The 9,938-nt window shown below is 49.8% G+C and overlaps 1 pseudogene across 1 annotated transcript in view; it reads right to left on the bottom strand.

Annotated features, from left to right (window-relative positions):
• LOC144120593 (tolloid-like protein 1) overlaps positions 1-9,938 on the bottom strand; it is a 43,027-nt pseudogene that overhangs the window by 24,888 nt on the left and 8,201 nt on the right. Inside the window, exons 4-6 of the transcript XR_013312461.1 lie at positions 7,998-8,240; positions 4,018-4,227; positions 1,005-1,364 (exon numbers count right to left, since the gene is read on the bottom strand). The product of XR_013312461.1 is annotated as a tolloid-like protein 1 (transcript). The remainder of the gene's footprint in view (positions 1-1,004; positions 1,365-4,017; positions 4,228-7,997; positions 8,241-9,938) is intronic.

Raw genomic sequence — 9,938 nt, 5'->3', positions numbered from 1 at the left:
CTTCCTTTTGTCTTTCCCTCTGACAGTCCTCCCGACATTGTGCTAAGAAAGGCATATTTTGTAACTGAGGAAGATTTACTGAAGCGCGTCTGAAGCAGGAATCCGTGAAGACTTAATGTACGACGGCGGTCTTAATCCTGAGTTATTCGCTGTGATCTGCGTCACAAGCATGCAGTTCTGCCGAAGACGGAAATGGACAGAGTTATTGGGGGCACCCAACGCTCACGACAGTGCAAGGTGCGCGGAACGCAGTCTTCAGCAACGACTGCGCGCATTTTTCGTTAACACGCCGGTTTTTATGCTCTTTCGCCTGTCCCTTTCGATCTCAATTGAACAACTTTAATGCTGTTTGTGGTCAATTGATACTTTTGCAGTTTAAGTGCACACATAGCCGACTGACCGTCAGGAGAGCTGTTCACAAGCTCTTTTGAGAGAAAAGGTCACTCGTCTGTTTCCAGCCTTCGCGATATGGCACTCCCGTTTCTCAAGCAACTATTATAAACATTTTAGGCGAGGCAAATAACATGTTCATTACTGTAACAGCTGCTTTCGGTTGTTACGCGCGTTTTAAAGTAAAACTATAGGAAGCGGTACACGTACGCCACTACTGCGTACAATCTGTGAAAGCGCAGTCGGCACAGTTGTCATGCTTTGACTGCACATGGCCCATGACATGCACAGCAGACAAGGTGGAGGCGTTGCATGGTGCTCTGATGTCTGGTGTATCTTGCTACAGAGCTACGCATCTCACCATTTTTGCACCGATACATGACCAGGGTGATACAAGCACGGAAAATGCCGCTGGGAGCGTCGCCACGTTTTGCGACTAACGTACAGCGGAAAGTGTTATCGTGCCGTCAAGCGTTACAGCACGTTAGACACCTATGCTCGGCGAAAATAAAAATATTTGGCTGCAGGTTACTACCTTCCGATCCGCTGTCTCTGTCGCGAATTCTTTCTCTCAGGTCACCGGAAAACCGCGACATTTCGATTCATATCTCGACATTTGCTGCAGTGCGACGGTCACGTGTCGGCTGAAGCGAGACCCTCTGTCCATTTCCGCGTTCGCGGCGCGGCGCTTTCTCCGAGGCTCGCAGCTGCACGGAAGGCGCGGGGGGGATGGCGCTCTCACTGGTTCCCGACACCTGGCCGCAGAACTGCGTCCCGTCCGGCAGGTCGAGATAGTCCCCTGAAGCAGTCGCGCTGGTTCAGCTGGAAGTCTCGCACGTCGAGCTCAAGCAGGCAGACGGAGCTGTCGACGCGCCACACCCGGTACAGGCAGTTCTGGAGGGGCGGGTAGCCGTACGGGTAGCCCGGCGACGACAGCACGTGCGAGTAGCTCAGCACGTCCCGGTCGCACTCACCTGCCGGAGGTGCGCCAGTGGCGGCCGCCTGTGCATCTTTAGCGTGCATGGAAGGGAACACCCACTCACGGCCAGCCTTCGCCCGTGGCCCACCCGTATACTCTTCTCGTTACAGCCTGCCTGCTGTGGTGCTAGGCTGAGGCCAGCGAGCAGGTACAGAAAAAAAGCAGTGCCCAGCAGCGCCAAAGAACCGCGCTGAGGCACCAGCACACGAATTCACGTGTCTTTTGAGGCCGCTGCTGACCACAAGAGTGTGGTCGCCAAAGGGCTCCTGGTCGGGTTAGCTCGACAACCTGGGTTTCTTTACCGTGCATCGATTCACCAGTACATGTGGGCATCTTTGTATTTCGCCTACCGTCGAAATGCTGCCGTGACGACCCACCGACCAGCATTGCGACCGCTGTACCAGCATTGCAAGGCCGTGATCAACTGCCTCGACGGCTTGAAACACGTGGGAAACTTGCGTGTTAGGGCGCCATTCGGCGACAGTGGACATTACGGCGACAGTCTCAATGAAGCATGCACTGAAGGAAGCATCTGCACACTAGATTGGATACATAAGGGTTTGTGCTGGCGTTGAATGCCGACAAATGTGTGCTGCGCTTTTGTGCAATCAACAACGGGCGAATTTGACTAGTATAGGATTTAGCGGATGCCTTCCCTGCCTTAAGGCGCTCGATCTATCTACGTGCTCAATCTCTGTCATCGCGCTGCGATTGGCCGCCAGGCGCGTCTTGGTCGGTCAACGCGTACCAGAATGCGGCCAATAACCTGTCCCATGTTTTTTTTTTTTATCTCCTAATGGCACAGTTCTCATACCCGCCAGCCAAGCTATGAAAACGGGACGAAACGTGCACTTTTTGTTGCTTTATTGTGTTCGCGCACAGAAGGGAGCACGTAGCGAAGATATGTGCGGTAAAAACCAAGTCTGAGTAAGAGCGGCGCGGAGATAAAAAAAAGAAAAAGCGCCCAGGAACTGCGGCATATTGCTCCACTAACATGAATGTCTTATTCATCCTTTGTTTAGGGAGGGATAACGACGAGGCAGTTGGCATCAAGCGGGGGTAGCGGGGAGGGTTCAGCGGGAGGATGTTATGAAAGAGGCTAAAGTCAGGTACTTGTCGTTTTACGACGAGTCGAGGATCCGGTAGTACAACCTCGGTTTTTTTGGCAATGTACCAAGTCGCGAGCAAAGAGCGGTGCAATTACGACAGCCGGGTCTCGGGTCAGTTGCGAGGTAAGTTGCAAATGTATACAGGCGCCACAGACGGCTTTGATCCCGACGGCTGTTCACGGCGAAAGAATCGCGCGGGCGCCGCAGTTGCACTGTTTCACCCACGCTGCGGCGGTAATACTAGTACAGGAGAAAGTCAGGGCCAATGGTAAAAAACGCTGGCTTTTTGACCGATGGCTAAAAAAAACTATGCCATTATGTTCAAGGAAGAAGAGCTCAGAGCCTTTCGTTATTTCGTTAATTCCGTAGGTCTTGATGGAACATTCAAAATCCTAGGCGTGACCTTAGCGTCATGGCCATATCCCCAGGCATGGCTCAGCGTGCCGTTTGTACCACCGCGACCATTTATTAACTATACCGTCCGGCCTCTCCTGCTGCAGTGCTGTGCTGTTGTGTCGCCTGTGGCAGGTAATGGCGTTTACGAATGCCTACTCCAACCTAACTGCAATGGCAAACTCTCCAGCGTGTGAGAACTTCCGGTGGGATGAGACGATTGGGCACCTACACTTTGTGACTGTCCTCGGTTTTAGCGCGTCCTCCTGGCTGCAGCGCTCCGCCGCTTGGACCCTCGTCCCTTTACAGAAGCCAAGATTCTGGTGCCTTGGACTGAACCTACGTCTCAGAGGACAGGCGCTTTTGAAATTCTTAAAGGCCTCAGGGTTGAGTTCAAGGCTTTAAGCTTTCAGTGTGCGCCCTGTGTACCCTTTTAGCAATCGCCTATGGACACGTGCAAAACGTATCTCCCATTCCTCTCTTCCCTTTCTTTATCTCCGTTTAAAGTCCTTCCCATGTGTGGGGTAGCATACTGGGCGTCTCCTAGTTAGCCTCCTTTCCTTTCCGTTCTTCTTTTTTCTCTCTTTCTGTCGCGATCAAAACAGTGCATACTGCTGGAGCCACGAAAAAAATATTAATAACAAGAAAGAAATTCTTTGTTGTGGCCTATGCACGGCTGCCAGCAAGGAGTCGAATGGTGCAGACAGCACGCGCTTATCAATGCCATTCACGCAACTTCCCTCTCAATTTCGAGGTACACGCGCGCATGTTCATTTTTAAACAAGGCGTGAGCAACACACAAAGGACAGGACGACGAGGCTGCATATTTCCTCGCTAGGTGGCTGTCGTACATTGTTGCGCATGAGTGCACACTTTTTAACAGAATCAGCGTTACCGCACGAAGCTGTACGTGAACGCAACAAAAATGCCGCCGCCACGAATGTGAAGGAAAGATAGGGCGACAGCATGCGTGGGGCAGTTGACCATCTCCTCCACATAGCGCGAACAGCGACGCCCCGGCACCGAGAACAGTCTGCGTGTTTCTTTGAGAAAAGCACTGTATGCATGTATTATACACAACGTCAGAGGCAGCGCCGCGCGTGTTGTTGGCGCGTCAACGCGCGCTCTGGTCGGCAGGCCGCTCACCGCTTCCGAACTGCGGCTGCGGCCTCCCCAGCGGCGGCGGGAAGTCGTCCGGCTGCGAGTCGGTGGGGAAGAGCGGGCTGTCCGGCAGGTCATCCGAGCACGAGTCGCGCACCTGCTCCACCCGGATCATGAAGCCCCGCGCCGTCTTGGCCTCGTTGCTCGAGAAGATGAACGTGAAGCTGCTGTGGCGTCGCGATATGCTCACCGTTTCTGCGCGGTCAAAAAGGAGGCATTTCTTACCTGTGGGCTCAAATGGTAATACGATCGCTCTTACTAGTAACTGCCAGAGCTAGATTCACAAGGTCACGGGGTGCCATCTCCCGAAAACTCAAGACGGATTCAAATAGTTCCAGCTGGTTTTGTTCAGTCGGCAGCACAAGTTTACGGTTTGCGGGTGTGTGGAAAAAGATATTTTTGCACAGTCACTAAAGCAAAACAAATCACCTGAAATGCCTACATGTACCAGGAAACGCACATACTCCACCGGCTGGTGTCAATACAGGCGGCTAGGACGTGACGCAGTAGAATAAATTTGTTGCCGAGCGCACGCGTCCCGTTAACTTGTGCTGGCGACTGTGAGCAGTGCTGCGCGCCGACTACCCCCATCCACTTCTTTTTTTTCTTTTTCTGTTGCCTTTAGAGCCCTTTTGAGTCGGTCGTCTGATGTAAAAAATCAGCACTGGCGGCATATCGCACAGGGCTCTCTGAAGATGACGTCGTTTTAGCTACAATAATTACGTTCTTTGACATTCAAGGAAGCCTATTCCTTGGCGTGTGCCAATCGCTGTTCCGGAGAAAGTTTTCATGTTCCGCGAAACCGAATAGCGTGTTTCTAAGAGCCATCTGGACTCAGATCTAGTGTTCTGATTGGACCGCGATGCAGTTTCCTTCGCAGATTCGGAGAGCTGCTGCGGATCGCCGATTGAAACACGTCACGCATTAGATGCACCAACGAATAGGTGAGCTTTTATTATATGTTGGACTCCTCACAAGGCTAGGAAACTGACAACTGCGCAAAAATTCACTGTGATAGCTGCGTTGAAGCTATATACTTAATAATAATAATAATTGGTTTTTTGGGGAAAGGAAATGGCGCAGTATCTGTCTCATATATCGTTGGACACCTGAACCGCGCCGTAAGGGAAGGGATAAAGGAGGGGGTGAAAGAAGAAAGGAAGAAAAGGTGCCGTAGTGGAGGGCTCCGGAATAATTTAAACCACCTGGGGATCTTTAACGTGCACTGACATCGCACAGCACACGGGCGCCTTAGCGTTTTGCCTCCATAAAAACGCAGTTGCCGCGGTCGGGTTCGAACCCGGGAACTCGGAGACTGCGTTTTTATGGAGGCAAAACGTTAAAAAAAAACGCAGCCGCCGAGTTTCCGGGTAGCTATATACCAACACAACGTTTTTCGACTGAAACTTTAGTTACATAACCTAGCACTGCATGATATGTGCGATAGCATGGGGATTGATCATTTTAAGAAAACTAACTATAGTAGCGAAAATGAGCATAGCTTGAATATAATTTCGCTTACAAAAGCGCGAAAAATGCTTAACACTAATGCAGCGGTCTAAGATGAGAGTCGACATGATAAACCTATATACAAGTAAGACAGAACGCATGTTCATTGCATTACACACTGAAAATTCGAAGAAGCTGGATACCAGGATGAGAATGGGCCCATACGATTTTGCTTAACGCAAGCCGTTGCCTTCACATTTCCACCTCCCACGAAATAATCTGCCTGTCTGCCTCTGCTGCACTTAATTTAGCGGAGCTAGCCTTATGCCAACTAGAGTGGCGCTGAATATTTACGGCCACACAGACAATCTTTTTTTTTAGTTCCTTCATTGGCGAAGACCATCGGCGCCTATAAAGCGCCGTAATTTCACGTTTTGGTACTTTAAAATGCGGGGATGTATCAGAGTGATAGAGCTTCGATATGCATCTATATGCTATAACTATCGTTATTCACCTGCAAAGCTAAACATAAAAGAATCAAAATAGCTCAACGAGATAAGGGTACAGCTCGTCACGGGCGTAGCCAGGAGGGTGACTTATCGGGCTTCAGCCCCCGTCGGAATTTTTTTCGTACTGTTATGCACCGCCGACCAAGACAACCACCGGCGCTGCAAATCATGCTGGATTTTGTCTACAATGTCTTTTTCACGCTCGAAAAGACATTTCGGCGCGAACATTGCGAACTCGGGCTGGATTTCGTGGCAGTTAACGCCCATGCACCTGGAGCCACATAATGCAAAGAGCGCCATCCGAGCACACAGTTTCAAGGGCGTTTCGATGAGGAGCAGGCTCGTCGCGGCATCGAGCGGCGGCCGCGCACTCTGCGGAGCGCGTGGATTTCAATTCCGAAACTTTATGGGTATAAATTTCTCATAAACTTTGTCCTCTACACAGTGAAGCAGCAAAACCAATGCAAGTAAAAAGCTCTGTTCCATCAGGTCCATAAACGCGCAATTATGAAAACGTATGACTATTTATTAGCCTTTAAAACTGCAGAAATTTTTGACGTTTATTGTAACAGTTAGAATCATGATGAATGTTATCCTGCGAATGCGAAAATTACGAGGACATCAATAACCAATCTAACCGGCCTTGCTCATTGAAAGCCCAGCCCACACGGCGTTTCCAAACAAACACTCTCTGTTATTGGGCAGTTCAACTTTTCGCATCATCTGTCCATGGCTTTCGTTTGTCTTTTTCTTTCCTTTTTTAGCTACCTGCTTTTACCTCTTTTTTGAACCAGACCAATACCCTTTTTTAATTTTCTGTGCAAAATGATTGTTGCCGCTTTGCATGCAGCTAAAATACACATTTTCTTATTGATTTCTGCATTCTTCCTCTATTATTCTATCCATATGATGCTGTCGCGACCGCAGCATGGCCCAAATACAATATTCACGAATTCTGCGATCATAGTTTTATTCTTGCAGAATAGTGTGTCTTTCTATGCCAAAGGCTAATATCTGTGATTTGCGCAACATGTTTATTTGGCTTCTTTGACATATTATATACATAACACAGCAACTTTAACTTAGGTATGTAGGTTTATTAGAGAATATACGTATATTTAAATATCTTCTTGCCTTGTTTTGTGCATGCATGCCGTGAAATTTGTTTCCAGCGAAGCTTTTTTGCTCTTTCTCAAGCTTTATCTTCGCATATGTGATATTCCATCGTATCTTCGCATTGGCAGTGCATATTTTGCAGAACTCCAGCTTTTTATATGTGCTCTCTGTTGCGACTATAATTTCGGTGCATATGGATACAATACTGAACCGATCACCACTGCGCCCGCGCCATGCACTGGAATGAAGGACAGCGTCACTGAGATATCTTCCTGGCCATTGCATATATACAAAGTTGTAAACAAGGTTCTTTAATGACAAAGATTCATTAAAATACTTGTCCTCAACTTGATTATTCATATCAGGGACATGCAGTACTTTGCTGGTTTCCAACTGATATAGTTCTGAAACTGTTGAGACATTTTCTGTACTTGCTAAATAGACAAATAAGATGGAAGCATTGATATCAGTTCTTTGGCCAACAGTTTTTGGGACATACGAATATATTCTTTTCTGAAAAATACGTATTTTGCTTGTCTTGACAGTGCTAGCGTTCAAGAATTCGTTTGCAGCATCTGATACGTAATAGTATTGGCAAAGGCAATGCAATAAAGATTAATGTATTTTATCCCTCCACACATTCTATACGGAGGAGGCCGCGCTGCAACATGAGCCCCCTTCGAACAAAATTTCTGGCTACCCCACTGTAGCTGGTCCCGTGTCCCTGCTCTAGTGTGTTGTTCCCCCTGCGCTGTGCATCCCTTAACCAACTTGCTCAACTCATCTGGCTACCTGAGGCAGAACGAGGGCTTAATTAGTGCTCGACAAGCCTTCGTGGCGGAAAGCGGACTCTAGGCAAAGTAAGCCGTTCCCACCACGCCCCGCACGTACTGACGGTGTCCGGCGGCAGGGATCCGCACAGCTTCTGTCCGTCGGGCAGCAGCAGGTAGTCGTTGAAGCAGTCGGCGCTCTCCTCCAGGTCGAAGTCGTCCAGCGTCAGCCGCAGCGTGCACACGTCACTGGCCAGCTTGCGCACCGTGAACGTGCACGAACCGAAGTTGGCGTAGTCGCTCGGGTAGTTGGGGCTCAGTATCCAGCCCTCAGCACTGTCCACCGTGGCGTCGCACGCGCCCGCTGCGCGATGACGGAGGACAGGGCTGACTCTATATAGAGGTCGGCTATAGGCACGCTCCTACGCAGCTCGCAGTCAAGCTGCGATCCCGCCAATGTAATCATCGCCGCCTCTGCTGGACTGTGGGGCATACTTGACTACAGATAGTCAGGAAATGACAGGGACTTTCTAATATGATTTTAATGTACACTACAATCAAATCTAACCAACTTGACCGAACGTCGATCTTAGTGACTTTCCAGTCTCATTGTTCGACGGGTTCGAAGGTCAACCTAGTTTCTTGAGCCGGGGAATTCGAGACTAGAGGCGAGGCAGAATATTATGTATGCACTCGGAGAGCAGCAGCCGATGTGCGACGTTCCGCAAGCGGTCTTCCCCGCACGCAAGCTGCCGCTCCAGGAGCGAGAAGGAGACGGCGTAGCGCTCTCGCATGCCTCCAGACTTCCTCCTGTCTTGAAAGCGCAGTGGGCCGCCTAGGGAGGGAGTATGTGGGGAAGCTTTGCGCAACACTGCTGCTTACAAACGGTGTCTTTTTAAGCGCCTGATGGCGCCTCCAAACATTCGGGTTTGGTATTTCAGTGAGTGAACAATAGACACTAGAGTGCCGCTGCATAGCTTTGACGACTGTACAACGCAAACTTAGGGGGAGGGGGGTGTTAATAAAATAATTCGTCCGCTGTCCTCTTAGCCTGAGCGCCGCAGGCTGCCATATTGAAAAAAGGAAACATTGAATACAAAACGCCAATTTTTTTACCGCGCGGCAAAACAGAAGAAACAGGTAATTATTAAGCTAAGGGCACCTATTCAACCCCTATTATAGGCGCCCAGAATCTCCCTTCAGATTGACGATTAATTGCATGCAGCTATAGATCGCGCTGCCGTGAATATCGCAGTCAAGTTGCACGGTTTCCCGCCGCGCATAGTGCACAGAAATGAAGTGCTAAGGTAAGGGGTTGTTGGAGCTGTAGCGAGATGAATCAGCTCCTAGTGCGTCTCGGACTCGTGTCTTTGGAGGACGCAACTGTTTTTTACTGTGCCTCTCGCTGGGCGAGTTCTAAGCTGAGGCCAGAGCGGGACGCGAGTGACGCTGCACTCTCCTTCCTTTCTTACTTCATCACCATCATTTCTTACCTCGTCATCATGGCGTAATTAATACTGCAATTTAAGGAGGAAGAGGGGGGTCTTGTAATCGCTCGGCCTAGCATTACCGCTAGTCCGCTACGAGCCGGGTTGTCATGAGGAACGGCGCCAGCCGTGACCAGGTAAGCTGGCTGATGTATCATCGGTAGCTAAATCATCGTCCCGGATGCGACGGGACATGCGCACACAGTCGGCTTCTCTGGGAGAGGAGGCCGCCCATCTTTCCAGTAGTGGCTATAAAACTAGCGCGCAATAAAGCACTAGTTTCCTTCCCCTGCACCTGCGCTGTCATGTTTTAACGGCTGCAGCAGCCGATACAGCTGATGCGCTCGGAATCGTAGTCGAGGGAAAATGGAGGAAAGAATTAGAGTTTGGGGAGTTTGAGGAATCGCTGATAAGGCGCCAATGTGTTTCTCGCGATGGACAGGGGTAAGGTTCACGGCCCTTTTAACCGCATAAACGGGAAAATGGCGTCTGAACTCCTGTGACACCAGGGCAAAAGGTTCGCCATGGTTATGCGGCTGTTTGAGCCGACGCGCCGGTATATACGCAGTGTTGGC

The sequence above is a fragment of the Amblyomma americanum genome, chromosome 1 (genome assembly GCF_052857255.1).
Source record: "Amblyomma americanum isolate KBUSLIRL-KWMA chromosome 1, ASM5285725v1, whole genome shotgun sequence".
Taxonomy (NCBI): domain Eukaryota; kingdom Metazoa; phylum Arthropoda; class Arachnida; order Ixodida; family Ixodidae; genus Amblyomma; species Amblyomma americanum.
Note: the sequence above shows the minus strand (reverse complement) of the source record. Positions and strands in the feature narration are given on the sequence as shown.